Source organism: Sorex araneus, chromosome X (assembly GCF_027595985.1).
Source record: "Sorex araneus isolate mSorAra2 chromosome X, mSorAra2.pri, whole genome shotgun sequence".
Lineage (NCBI taxonomy): Eukaryota > Metazoa > Chordata > Mammalia > Eulipotyphla > Soricidae > Sorex > Sorex araneus.
In genome coordinates, this window is record NC_073313.1 from 274,335,321 (window position 1) to 274,344,555 (window position 9,235).

Below are 9,235 nucleotides of genomic sequence, written 5' to 3' on the forward strand. Positions count from 1 at the left end.
TCTTCCCCTAGGATGACAACCACCCACAGGTTCCAAAGACTTGTTCTTTATCTCCTCTAAGGAAAGATCTGGAATCAAATTAGGAAAAGGGAAAACATCACTGGAATAATCGGAAGTGGGGACAAGGGAACACTTACCACTGACTTGAACCAGTTGTTCTACAGTGAGCTTGGTGGGTGATTCAAAGGAAGCCTCACCTACACTGTGTATCCTAGGATCAGATGGAGATAGGGGGCACCAAACCCTTAGGGGTTTTATTGCCACCAGAGATCAGAGCACAGCAGATTAGCCCACAACATGAGGAGTTTGGGTACTCTTCCCTAACAGAGCCTTGTATTTTTATTTCTCATTGATCTCCCCAAGTCACATAGATGGCCTTAGTCCTTAAGGAAATTATATGTATATTTTCATATTGATGAATAAATGCTAATCAGATTCGTTCACTTGAACTCATGGTTTAGCCTTTGTTCTGTTAAATTATTCTGCCAGTATTACCATTCTAGCCTCACATTTGCACACCATCAGTTGTGTGGGCAGAAAAGTACAAACAAATTAAAATGAAGTTTATTAAAACAGAGAGATTATATATAATACTACATTAAAGATGTCCTATCATGTGGAACCAAATTGTATTTCTATTTTAAAATCTGAGGGGATAAAAATGGGCCAGTTAGTATTAATTCTGATATTCTCCATTATCTCTTCTTTACTACAGCTCTTTTCTGCTAGTTGGCAATGACAGAAAGGTCTCTCAAGGATTAGTTCATTTCATAGACTGAACAGTTAAAAAAATAAAAGGCTTGCTTCCTGCTCACAATTCTTCCTCAAGGAAAGCAGACTAAATGCTGGATTTTCTAGACTCCAACACTGCTCGGTCTACAGGTCTACAGCATTTAAGAAATTGTATGCATCCACTCACATCTCAGGGAAATTTTGCATATTCCATAGGAATTAGGTAAGGTTATTGTTCAAAGCTAAATTAATTTTAAAATGTTTTCAATAAAGGTTCAAAGCTATATATAATATGCACATTTTTGCTTCCAAATATGCCTATTTTTGCTTTCAAATCCATAGAATAAAAAACAAAGGAGTCAAGAGATATTTTTTGACTCAAGAATTTTTTATTTCAGGCTGTGGCTTTTTTAAAAAAATTGAATCACCATGAGATATACAGTTACAAAACTATTAAAACTGTTCATGGTTGGGCTTCAGGCATTAGTTTTGAAAGGGTAAATAATCTTTAAGTATCTACATTAGTGGGACCTAGTTCCTTGGGAGAGTAGCAATAGAGATAGCACAAGCTAATTAAAGTAGTTAGCAGGAACAGGAGAGAGGACAGAGAAGCTTCTGTTCAGCAAACTGGCCAGTCAACTCTCTAGTCTATGTTGAGTCAGAACATGAAATGAGATGACAGCAAAGGTATCAGCAGCAATCACAGTTTGCTGGGAATATCCAAAAGCAATCTCTTTAGTAGTTCCATTATAACACTCATCATATTATATTATACTCAGACACTTAATTATCAGCCATATGAGACTGTGAATTTCTTCAAAGCAAAGCCTGCTTAGTTCTTTTTTCTAGATGCCACGATAAATGCAAAGCTTCTATTTTCTATTTTCTTTCTTTATTTTTTTTTTTTTGCTTTTTGGGTCACACCCGGCGATGCACAGGGGCACTCCTGGCTCTGCACTCAGGAATTACCCCTGGCTGAGCTCAGGAGACCATATGGGATGCTGGGACTCGAACCCGGGTCGGCCACGTGCAAAGCTAACGACCTACCCGCTGAGCTATCGCTGCAGCCCCTACTTTCTATTTTCAATGGGTGTGGTAAGAAATTGAAAACATACATTTTTCATTGAAATCTGGGCCACTGGATTTTCCCCAGGCCCATTCCTCCAGAGTCAACCAAGCTAATAGTGCCTTTTCCCTTTGAACCTCTTCCTTAACTTCCAGTCCTGGGAGCAGAAGCAGAGTGCCCTAGTGCGTTAGAGCAGAGCTTGGTATCATGATATGCACTCACAAATGTGCCTTAATGCCTTGACCAATGCTACCTTCTGCTTACTAGGATCAACTCCAAATTACCAAAAATCTGGCATCCTCTTTCCAGGAGATAGACCTCTATGTGGAACTTAGAAACTACAAACATTCTCTAAATTCATCTGGATCCACATAGCTCTCTGACTAATAAGCTGGCATATTTCCTAGTTGGTCCCTGACACCTTCCTCTCCCTGAGACAGTCTATTCTGCTCAACACAATGAATGAGTCTTCTGTGTATAGCTATGCCTTCCATATGATTTCTAGTGGAAATGCCAATATAGACTAACTATCCAATTTTCCATGATCCACACCACAATTGGGGAACATTCTACCTGCTATATGTCACTTTTTTTCCGTCAAATTTTTCACAAGGCAAAGAAACTGATTGTGTTTTTACATATAAATAAAATTGATACTGGTAATAAAACACCCAACTGAGTCTGCTTTACTTAATAAATGCAGCATGTTCAGGATAACCATTTCTGCAAAAGATGGAGTGTCAGAAATCTATCAGGAATCCAGAGACTGCTGTGTGCCTGCTCCCAACTTAGGAAAAACCTCAGTGGAGCTTGGTTTACTATTGTCTCAGTTATATATATATAAATATATATATACATATATATATATTTCCCAGATCTTCCTAATTCTTTATTAATAATTCACTTTCTCTCACATGATTTGACATCATAGATTTGGGCTTAACTGCAATTACAATAGTAAAAATAAAATGTCAGAGGTCATAAATTTGAAATGTTGCTTTAATTGTCTCGCCACCCTCTTCCCAGTTCTTCCCTAGTTCCATCTTTTTTTTCTATTTTGGTTTGTTTTTGGCCACACCTAGTAATGCTCAGGGCTGAATCCTGGCTCTGTGCTTGGGGATCATTCCTGGCAGTGCTCAGGGAACCATATGGGATGCTGGAGATCAAACCCAGGTTGGTTGCATGCAAGGCAAACACCATTTCTGCTATACTAATGTTCTGCCCCCTTCCTCTTAAATGTTTAATATCGATACAGGGGCTAAAATAAAGTGATAATTTAAAAACCAATCTTTTGGAGAGCTGAAAAGATAGCACAGGGCTAAGGCACACAGGGGTTAAGCCACTTGCCTTGCAACACAGCCAACCCTGCTTAGATCCCAGGCATTGCATGTGGTTCCTGAAGCATCACAGGGGTCACTCCTGAGCAGAGACCTAGGAATGGTCCCTGAGCACCACTGGTGCAGCCCCAAACTAAAAATTAAATTAAAAGAACAACAAATATGCAAGGAAAATATTTTCTTCCTACTGTGACAATGATCTCACAGTGTTATTAAAAGAATCACATTTAAAACGTTTCCTGATTGTCTTGGGGATAAATTATTCATGGCCAGTGAATGACCTGACAGTGGAGGATTACTAGGCCATAAAGGATAGCACTGTAGCACTGTCGTCCTGTTGTTCATCGATTTGCTCGAGCGGGCACCAGTCACATCTCTATTGTGAGACTTGTTATTACTGTTTTTGGCATACAGAATACTCCACGGGTAGCTTGCCAGGCTCTGCCGTGCAGGTGGGATACTCTTGGTAGCTTGCTGGACTCTCCGAGAGGGACGAAGGAATTGAACCTGGGTTGGCCGTGTGGAAGGCAAATGCCCCACCTGCTGTGCTATCGCTCCAGTCCTATGCCAAAAGGAAAAAACCATGCAGCTGGCTGCTACCTGAATGGATATGGAGAGTATCATGCTGAATAATGTTAGAGGAGAAAGACCAACACAAAATGATCTCTCTATATGTGGGATTTAGTGGAGGAAGTATTTAACTAGGATGGGGGAAGGCAGCTGAAAGGTAGTAAAGTTATGCTTGACTTTCAGCAACAGTACCATAAACCATAGTGCCAAAAGTCATAAAAATGCGCCTCTCAAAGAGGCAGTCAGTCTTATATATTTTTAATCACAAAAATGATGTGCCTTATCCTTGTTTAGAGCTGTAGGAAGGGCTTCAGCTTTGAGAACAGGTCCAGTTGTGTCAGAATCTCTAACAGTAGATTCCTAACACACTGATTTTTAATATCAGAGTCAACTTAGGCAACACTCTAGTCTACTATATGTCTCAGCCCTCAATAGGTAATACCTTCTGCAGTACCTACCTTTGAAATATTCTTGTGTGATCAGAACCAAGGTGTGTACAGCACCTGGCTCGCTATTGGTCTTCTATAAGAAACATCAGTCATAGGATACCCATATTATAAGTATTGTTGCTTTTTTTCATAATTTTAGTCATTTGGACTAGAAAAATAGCATAGCGTGTAGGGCATTTGCCTTGCATGTGGCCGACCTGGGTTCGATTCCACCATCCCTCTCGGAGAGCCCAACAAGCTACCAAAAGTATCCCACCTGCACGGCAGAGCCTGGCAAACTGTCCATGGTGTATTTGATATGCCCAAAACAGTAACAACAAGTCTCACAATAGAGATGTTACTGGTGCCTGCTTGAGCAAATTGACGAACAATGGGATTACAGTGCTACAGTGCTAATCTTAGTCATTTTGGTATATAGAAACATATCGAGAATGAGAAAAGCAGGAGTATCAGTTGTATCACTTGTAGACCCATTGATCTTCGATTAGTTCGAGTGGATGCCAGTAATGTGTCCATTTGTCCCTGTCGCGTGCTAGTGCAGCCCAATGCTATTTGCTTACTCCAGAAACAGGAAGAGCCTCAAATCATTCATTCAAGGATTTTATGAAGAAATCTGACCATCTAGTTTGGGGGAGGCCACGAGGTCTTCTGACGTCTCATGGAATCCAGTCGGTAACAGCTCTAGTCCAGGGGTCATCTCTCAATTGCATTACATGACTGGCCAATCTGATTTTTGATGCCTTGGCAAACGAGACAGCAACTCTGACTTTTGACCATCGATGGAGGTCAGAACTCCGGATTCTTTCTCACACTTGAGTGAGTCATGATATTCCCAGCATAGCTCATTCGATTCCTCTTTGGGATACCCTAATAAGCGTTCTCATCCTGTCTGCGTAGGGCCCAGGTCTCTGAGGCATATGTTAGTGCAGGAAGAACAGTGGAATCGAAAAGATGTGCCTGGAGTTGGAAGTTCGTTGTTCTCTTAACTACCTCTTCGATGCTCTTGAATGTATTCCACGCTGCTCTCTTCCTCCTGTGCAGTTCTGGCACCAAGTCGTTCCTCATGTCGATTTCTCGACCCAGGTACACATAGCTGCTGCATTCAGAGATGTTTGTTCCATTGAGAGCAAATGGAGCTTCAGAAACCAGTTTGTTTTTCATGAACATTGTCTTGTTGAGATTCAGCTGCAATCCGACCTCTCCACACTCCTGGTCGAAGTCGGCCAGCATTTGTGCCACTTGGTTTGATGTTATGAGAACAATGTCATCAGCAAAGCGGAGGTGGTGTAATTGCCGACCGTCTATCTTCACTCCCATTCCTTCGCATTCCAGTTGTCGCATGATGTTCTCAAGTGTGGCACTGAAGAGTTTTGGTGAAATGGTATCATCCTGATTCACCCTTCTCTTTACATCAGTGATCACTTCCTTGTAGAATGGTGAGATCCTGGTGGTGAATCCACAATACAGCTCATGGAGGATTTTGATATACTGAGTTTGAACACCCTGTTTGGCCAGGACTTCTATGACCACCTCAGTCTCAACAGAATAGAAGGCATTCTTTAAGTTGATGAACATTAGACACAATGGCATCTTGAACTCTCGCGAAACTTCAATGAGTTTGGTCACTGTGTGGATATGGTCTATCATGCTGAATCCCCTTCAGAACTCGGCTTGCTCACATGGTTGTGCTTCGTCTAGTGTTCTGCCTATTCTATTCAAGCAGATTGGGCGATAGTTGCCGATTTCGTGGATGTCTCACTTCTTGTAAAACAGAATGGTCCTACTGTTTTTCCACTGAGATGGAACCTTGCATTCAGACAGGTAGCAGGTGAAGAGTCGGACCAGTGTATTGATGAGTATTGGCGGCAGATTCTTCAGGCATTTGGGTCTGACCTTGTTCAGACCAGGTGCTGTTCGCGTCTTTACCTACAAAATGGCATGTTGGATTTCAGAAAGGAGGACGTTGGGAACGACATATCCATCCTGTGGAATTTGGTATGTGGGCAGGTGGACATGAATATCAAAGAGATCCAAGTAGAAGTTGTGAATAATCCTCTTTATTGCCTTTCTGGGGGATGTGATAGATCCATCGGGATGTCGGAGGGCAGTCATCTTGGTCTTGTAGTTGGCGAAGGACAGGCGAGCATTGCGAATACTTTTCCCAGCTTCTGCTGCATTGGCCAACACTGCTGATCTTCTCTCTTTAAGGTCTTCCTTTATCGCATCTCTGCACAGCTTTGTGAACTCGGACATTAACTTGTGGTGGCCTGAGGCTCGTGCCAAACCACGTTGACGAATGAGCTCGAGAGTTTCCAAATACAGGCGTCTGTTTGTGGCTTTCTCACTCTCAGCATTCTTTGCACAGACATGGAGGTGCTGAACCAGTTGATTATATTCCTTGTCGATGTTGTCAAGAACAGCATTTTTTCACGTTGCTGCAATAGTTCCAAAGAGCTCCCAGTCGGTGGTCATTCTGGGAGTTCTCTTTTTAGACTTAAATTTTGAAGACTTTTCTCCCCACTCTGTGAAGTAGAATTTCACACGAAGGAGACAGTGAACTGATCCTGTTTGGAATTTTGGGACAACAGCGACATCATTCAGGCAAAACCTTCGATTGGATATGATGTGGTCAATTTCATTGTGGAACAGTCCACCGGAAGACTTCCATGTCCAACGTTTAGATTTGGCCTTCTGGAACTGTGAGTTACCATGGATGATCTTGGTCGATATGATGAATTCAGACAGTCTCTCACCCTGATCGTTCCATTCTAGGCCATGTGTCCCAATGTGGAGTTCTTTGGGCGACCAACTCGGACCTATCTTGGCATTAAAATCACCAACAATGATCTTGTAGAAGGTGTGGTCTCTCTGGTCTTCTTTGTAGAACTTCTCAAGTTCCATGTAGAACCTCTCAATTTCTTCTTCATCGTAGTTGGAAGTTGGTGCATAGACGATGAAGATAGAAACTGCAGGCAGTGAGCCACATCTATTCAAGCGTAAGCATCCAATTCGGGTTGTTAGGCATTCGAATGAATCGATGCTCATGGCCAAGTTTGTCTTGACAAGGACACCAACGCCACCAACACCTCTGTTGTCGCATGTTCCAAGGAACAATTCTTCTCCAGTGTCTAAAATGCCGTGATGTAATTGATGTCTTCCTATTTCGGTCAGACCAATGATGTCTTACTTGATCTTCTGCGCTTGCACCATCAGGTCCTCGATGGATGCTTCTGATGCCAGTGTCTGTGCATTGAAAGTACAAACAATCATTTTAGTCTTTCTTCATTTTGGCAGTCTAGTTTGTCCCCAAGATTTTTCCAGCCTCTCTTTGCTCATCTTTCTTAATGCTGCCATATTGGGGGCTCTTTCGGTGACAGGTGAATGAGGCCAATTGTTTTTACTGTTGTTGGCATATCAAATATGCGACGGGTAGCTTGCTAGGCTCTGCCATATGGGCGGGATACTCTCGGTAGCTTGCCGGGCTCTCAGAGAGGGACAGAGGCTTTTAGGGCTGCCTCCAATCACCCTTAGAGGTGTTTCCATGGTTCACACCAAATTTGAGCCCTATCAAATATGATGCGGGAATAATAGGTATTAAGTGTTTTACGGTGTGTCGTGTGATCCGGAGAGCGGCCTGGAGCGTGGCGGTGGCTGGGTAGTGGATATAGTGGGGGTCGGCCAGTGAGGTATTTATCTGGCTTGGGTAGGGTGGGGCATCTGGGTTGGACCCCTCCCTCAGTTGCTGGAGTTTGGAGGAGGCAGACAGAGAATCTTGTTTCCAGGTCTCGTTGAACGTAGAGCTCAAGGTTGCAAAGTTCTGCTTACCTGGCTTAGTGGGGCTTCACTTGGGCATGAGGTTCAGCCCAAGTGTCCAGAGAGCAGCCTGGATCATGGCAGTGGCTGGTTGCGGGCGCGCTCATGACATCAGCACCGCGCCATCGCAGCCGTGACACGCGGGCCAGGCCGGGCCGGGCTGCGACCGTAGGTGGCAACGGTGGCAGCAGGCAGGGCCTGGGATGGCAATTTTCCGCAGCTTGGTGGCTTCCGCGCAGCAGCGAGCGCCCTTGGGCGGGCCCACGGGCAGTGATGGCGGCTGGAGGCTCAGTTCAGCTACCTCATCTGCCTGGAGGTCTACCAGCAGCCCATTGGCGGCTGTGGACACACGTTCTGCGGGGAGTGCCTCCAGCCATGCCTGCAGGTGATGTCCCCTCTGTGCCCACTCTGCCACCTGCCCTTCGACCCCAAGAAGGTGGACAAGGCTGCCCACGTGGAGAAGCAGCTCTCGGCCTACAAGCCTCCCTGTCAGGGCTGCAACAAAAAGGTGGCGCTGGCCAAGATGAGGGTGCACGCAGCCTCCTGCGTGAAGACCCAGGAGCAGATGGCCAGCTGCCCCAAATTTGCCCCCGTGGTGCCCACGTCACAGCCCATCCCCAGCGCCATTCCCAACAGGTCCAAGCAGGTGTATGGTGAGGAAAAACTATCCACTTAGTGGAATAAAACAAAAATAAGAATCATTGTTTAACTATTATTCAAGGATTCCTTCTCCTCTGTTAGCTAAACTTTCCTTAAACATCACATTGATTGATTGATTGATTGATTGATTGATTGATTGAAATTTTCAAGTGGTACTCAGAGGCTACTTTAACAATCACTAGCCAACAAAGCCAGCAGTTCAATGCTATGACCCAAAAAAGTGCCTGCCATAGAGGCCGGTGTGACAGGGGGAAGGAAATTATGGAAGTTGGTGGTGGGAATTGTAAAGGGACAAGTGTTGGAACATTATATGACTGAAACCAAATAATGAACAATTTTTAACTGTGTATTCAATTAAAAGTAAAGTTAAAAAAAATTTTTAAAGGGTAAGGTCCAATAATGCTAGAATGTGTACTATAGGGTCTTGAATGCTGGAGATAACCAGGGCCCCCCAGTAGTGCTTGGGAGCCTCCAAAACTGCCTGTGGTTATACTTGGGGGTCCATGTGGTACCAGAGATAAAACCAGGCAAGTTGAATACAAGGCACTTGCCTTAATTCCCATACTAACTCTCCACTCTCAAACTTTGATTTTAAATGAAATACTTCA

The 9,235-nt window shown here is 43.8% G+C and overlaps 1 pseudogene; it reads left to right on the forward strand.

Moving 5' to 3' along the window:
* The first annotated feature begins 8,170 nt into the window (after positions 1-8,170).
* LOC101554635 (E3 ubiquitin-protein ligase RNF166-like) lies at positions 8,171-8,643 on the forward strand (annotated as a pseudogene).
* Positions 8,644-9,235: the final 592 nt, after the last annotated feature.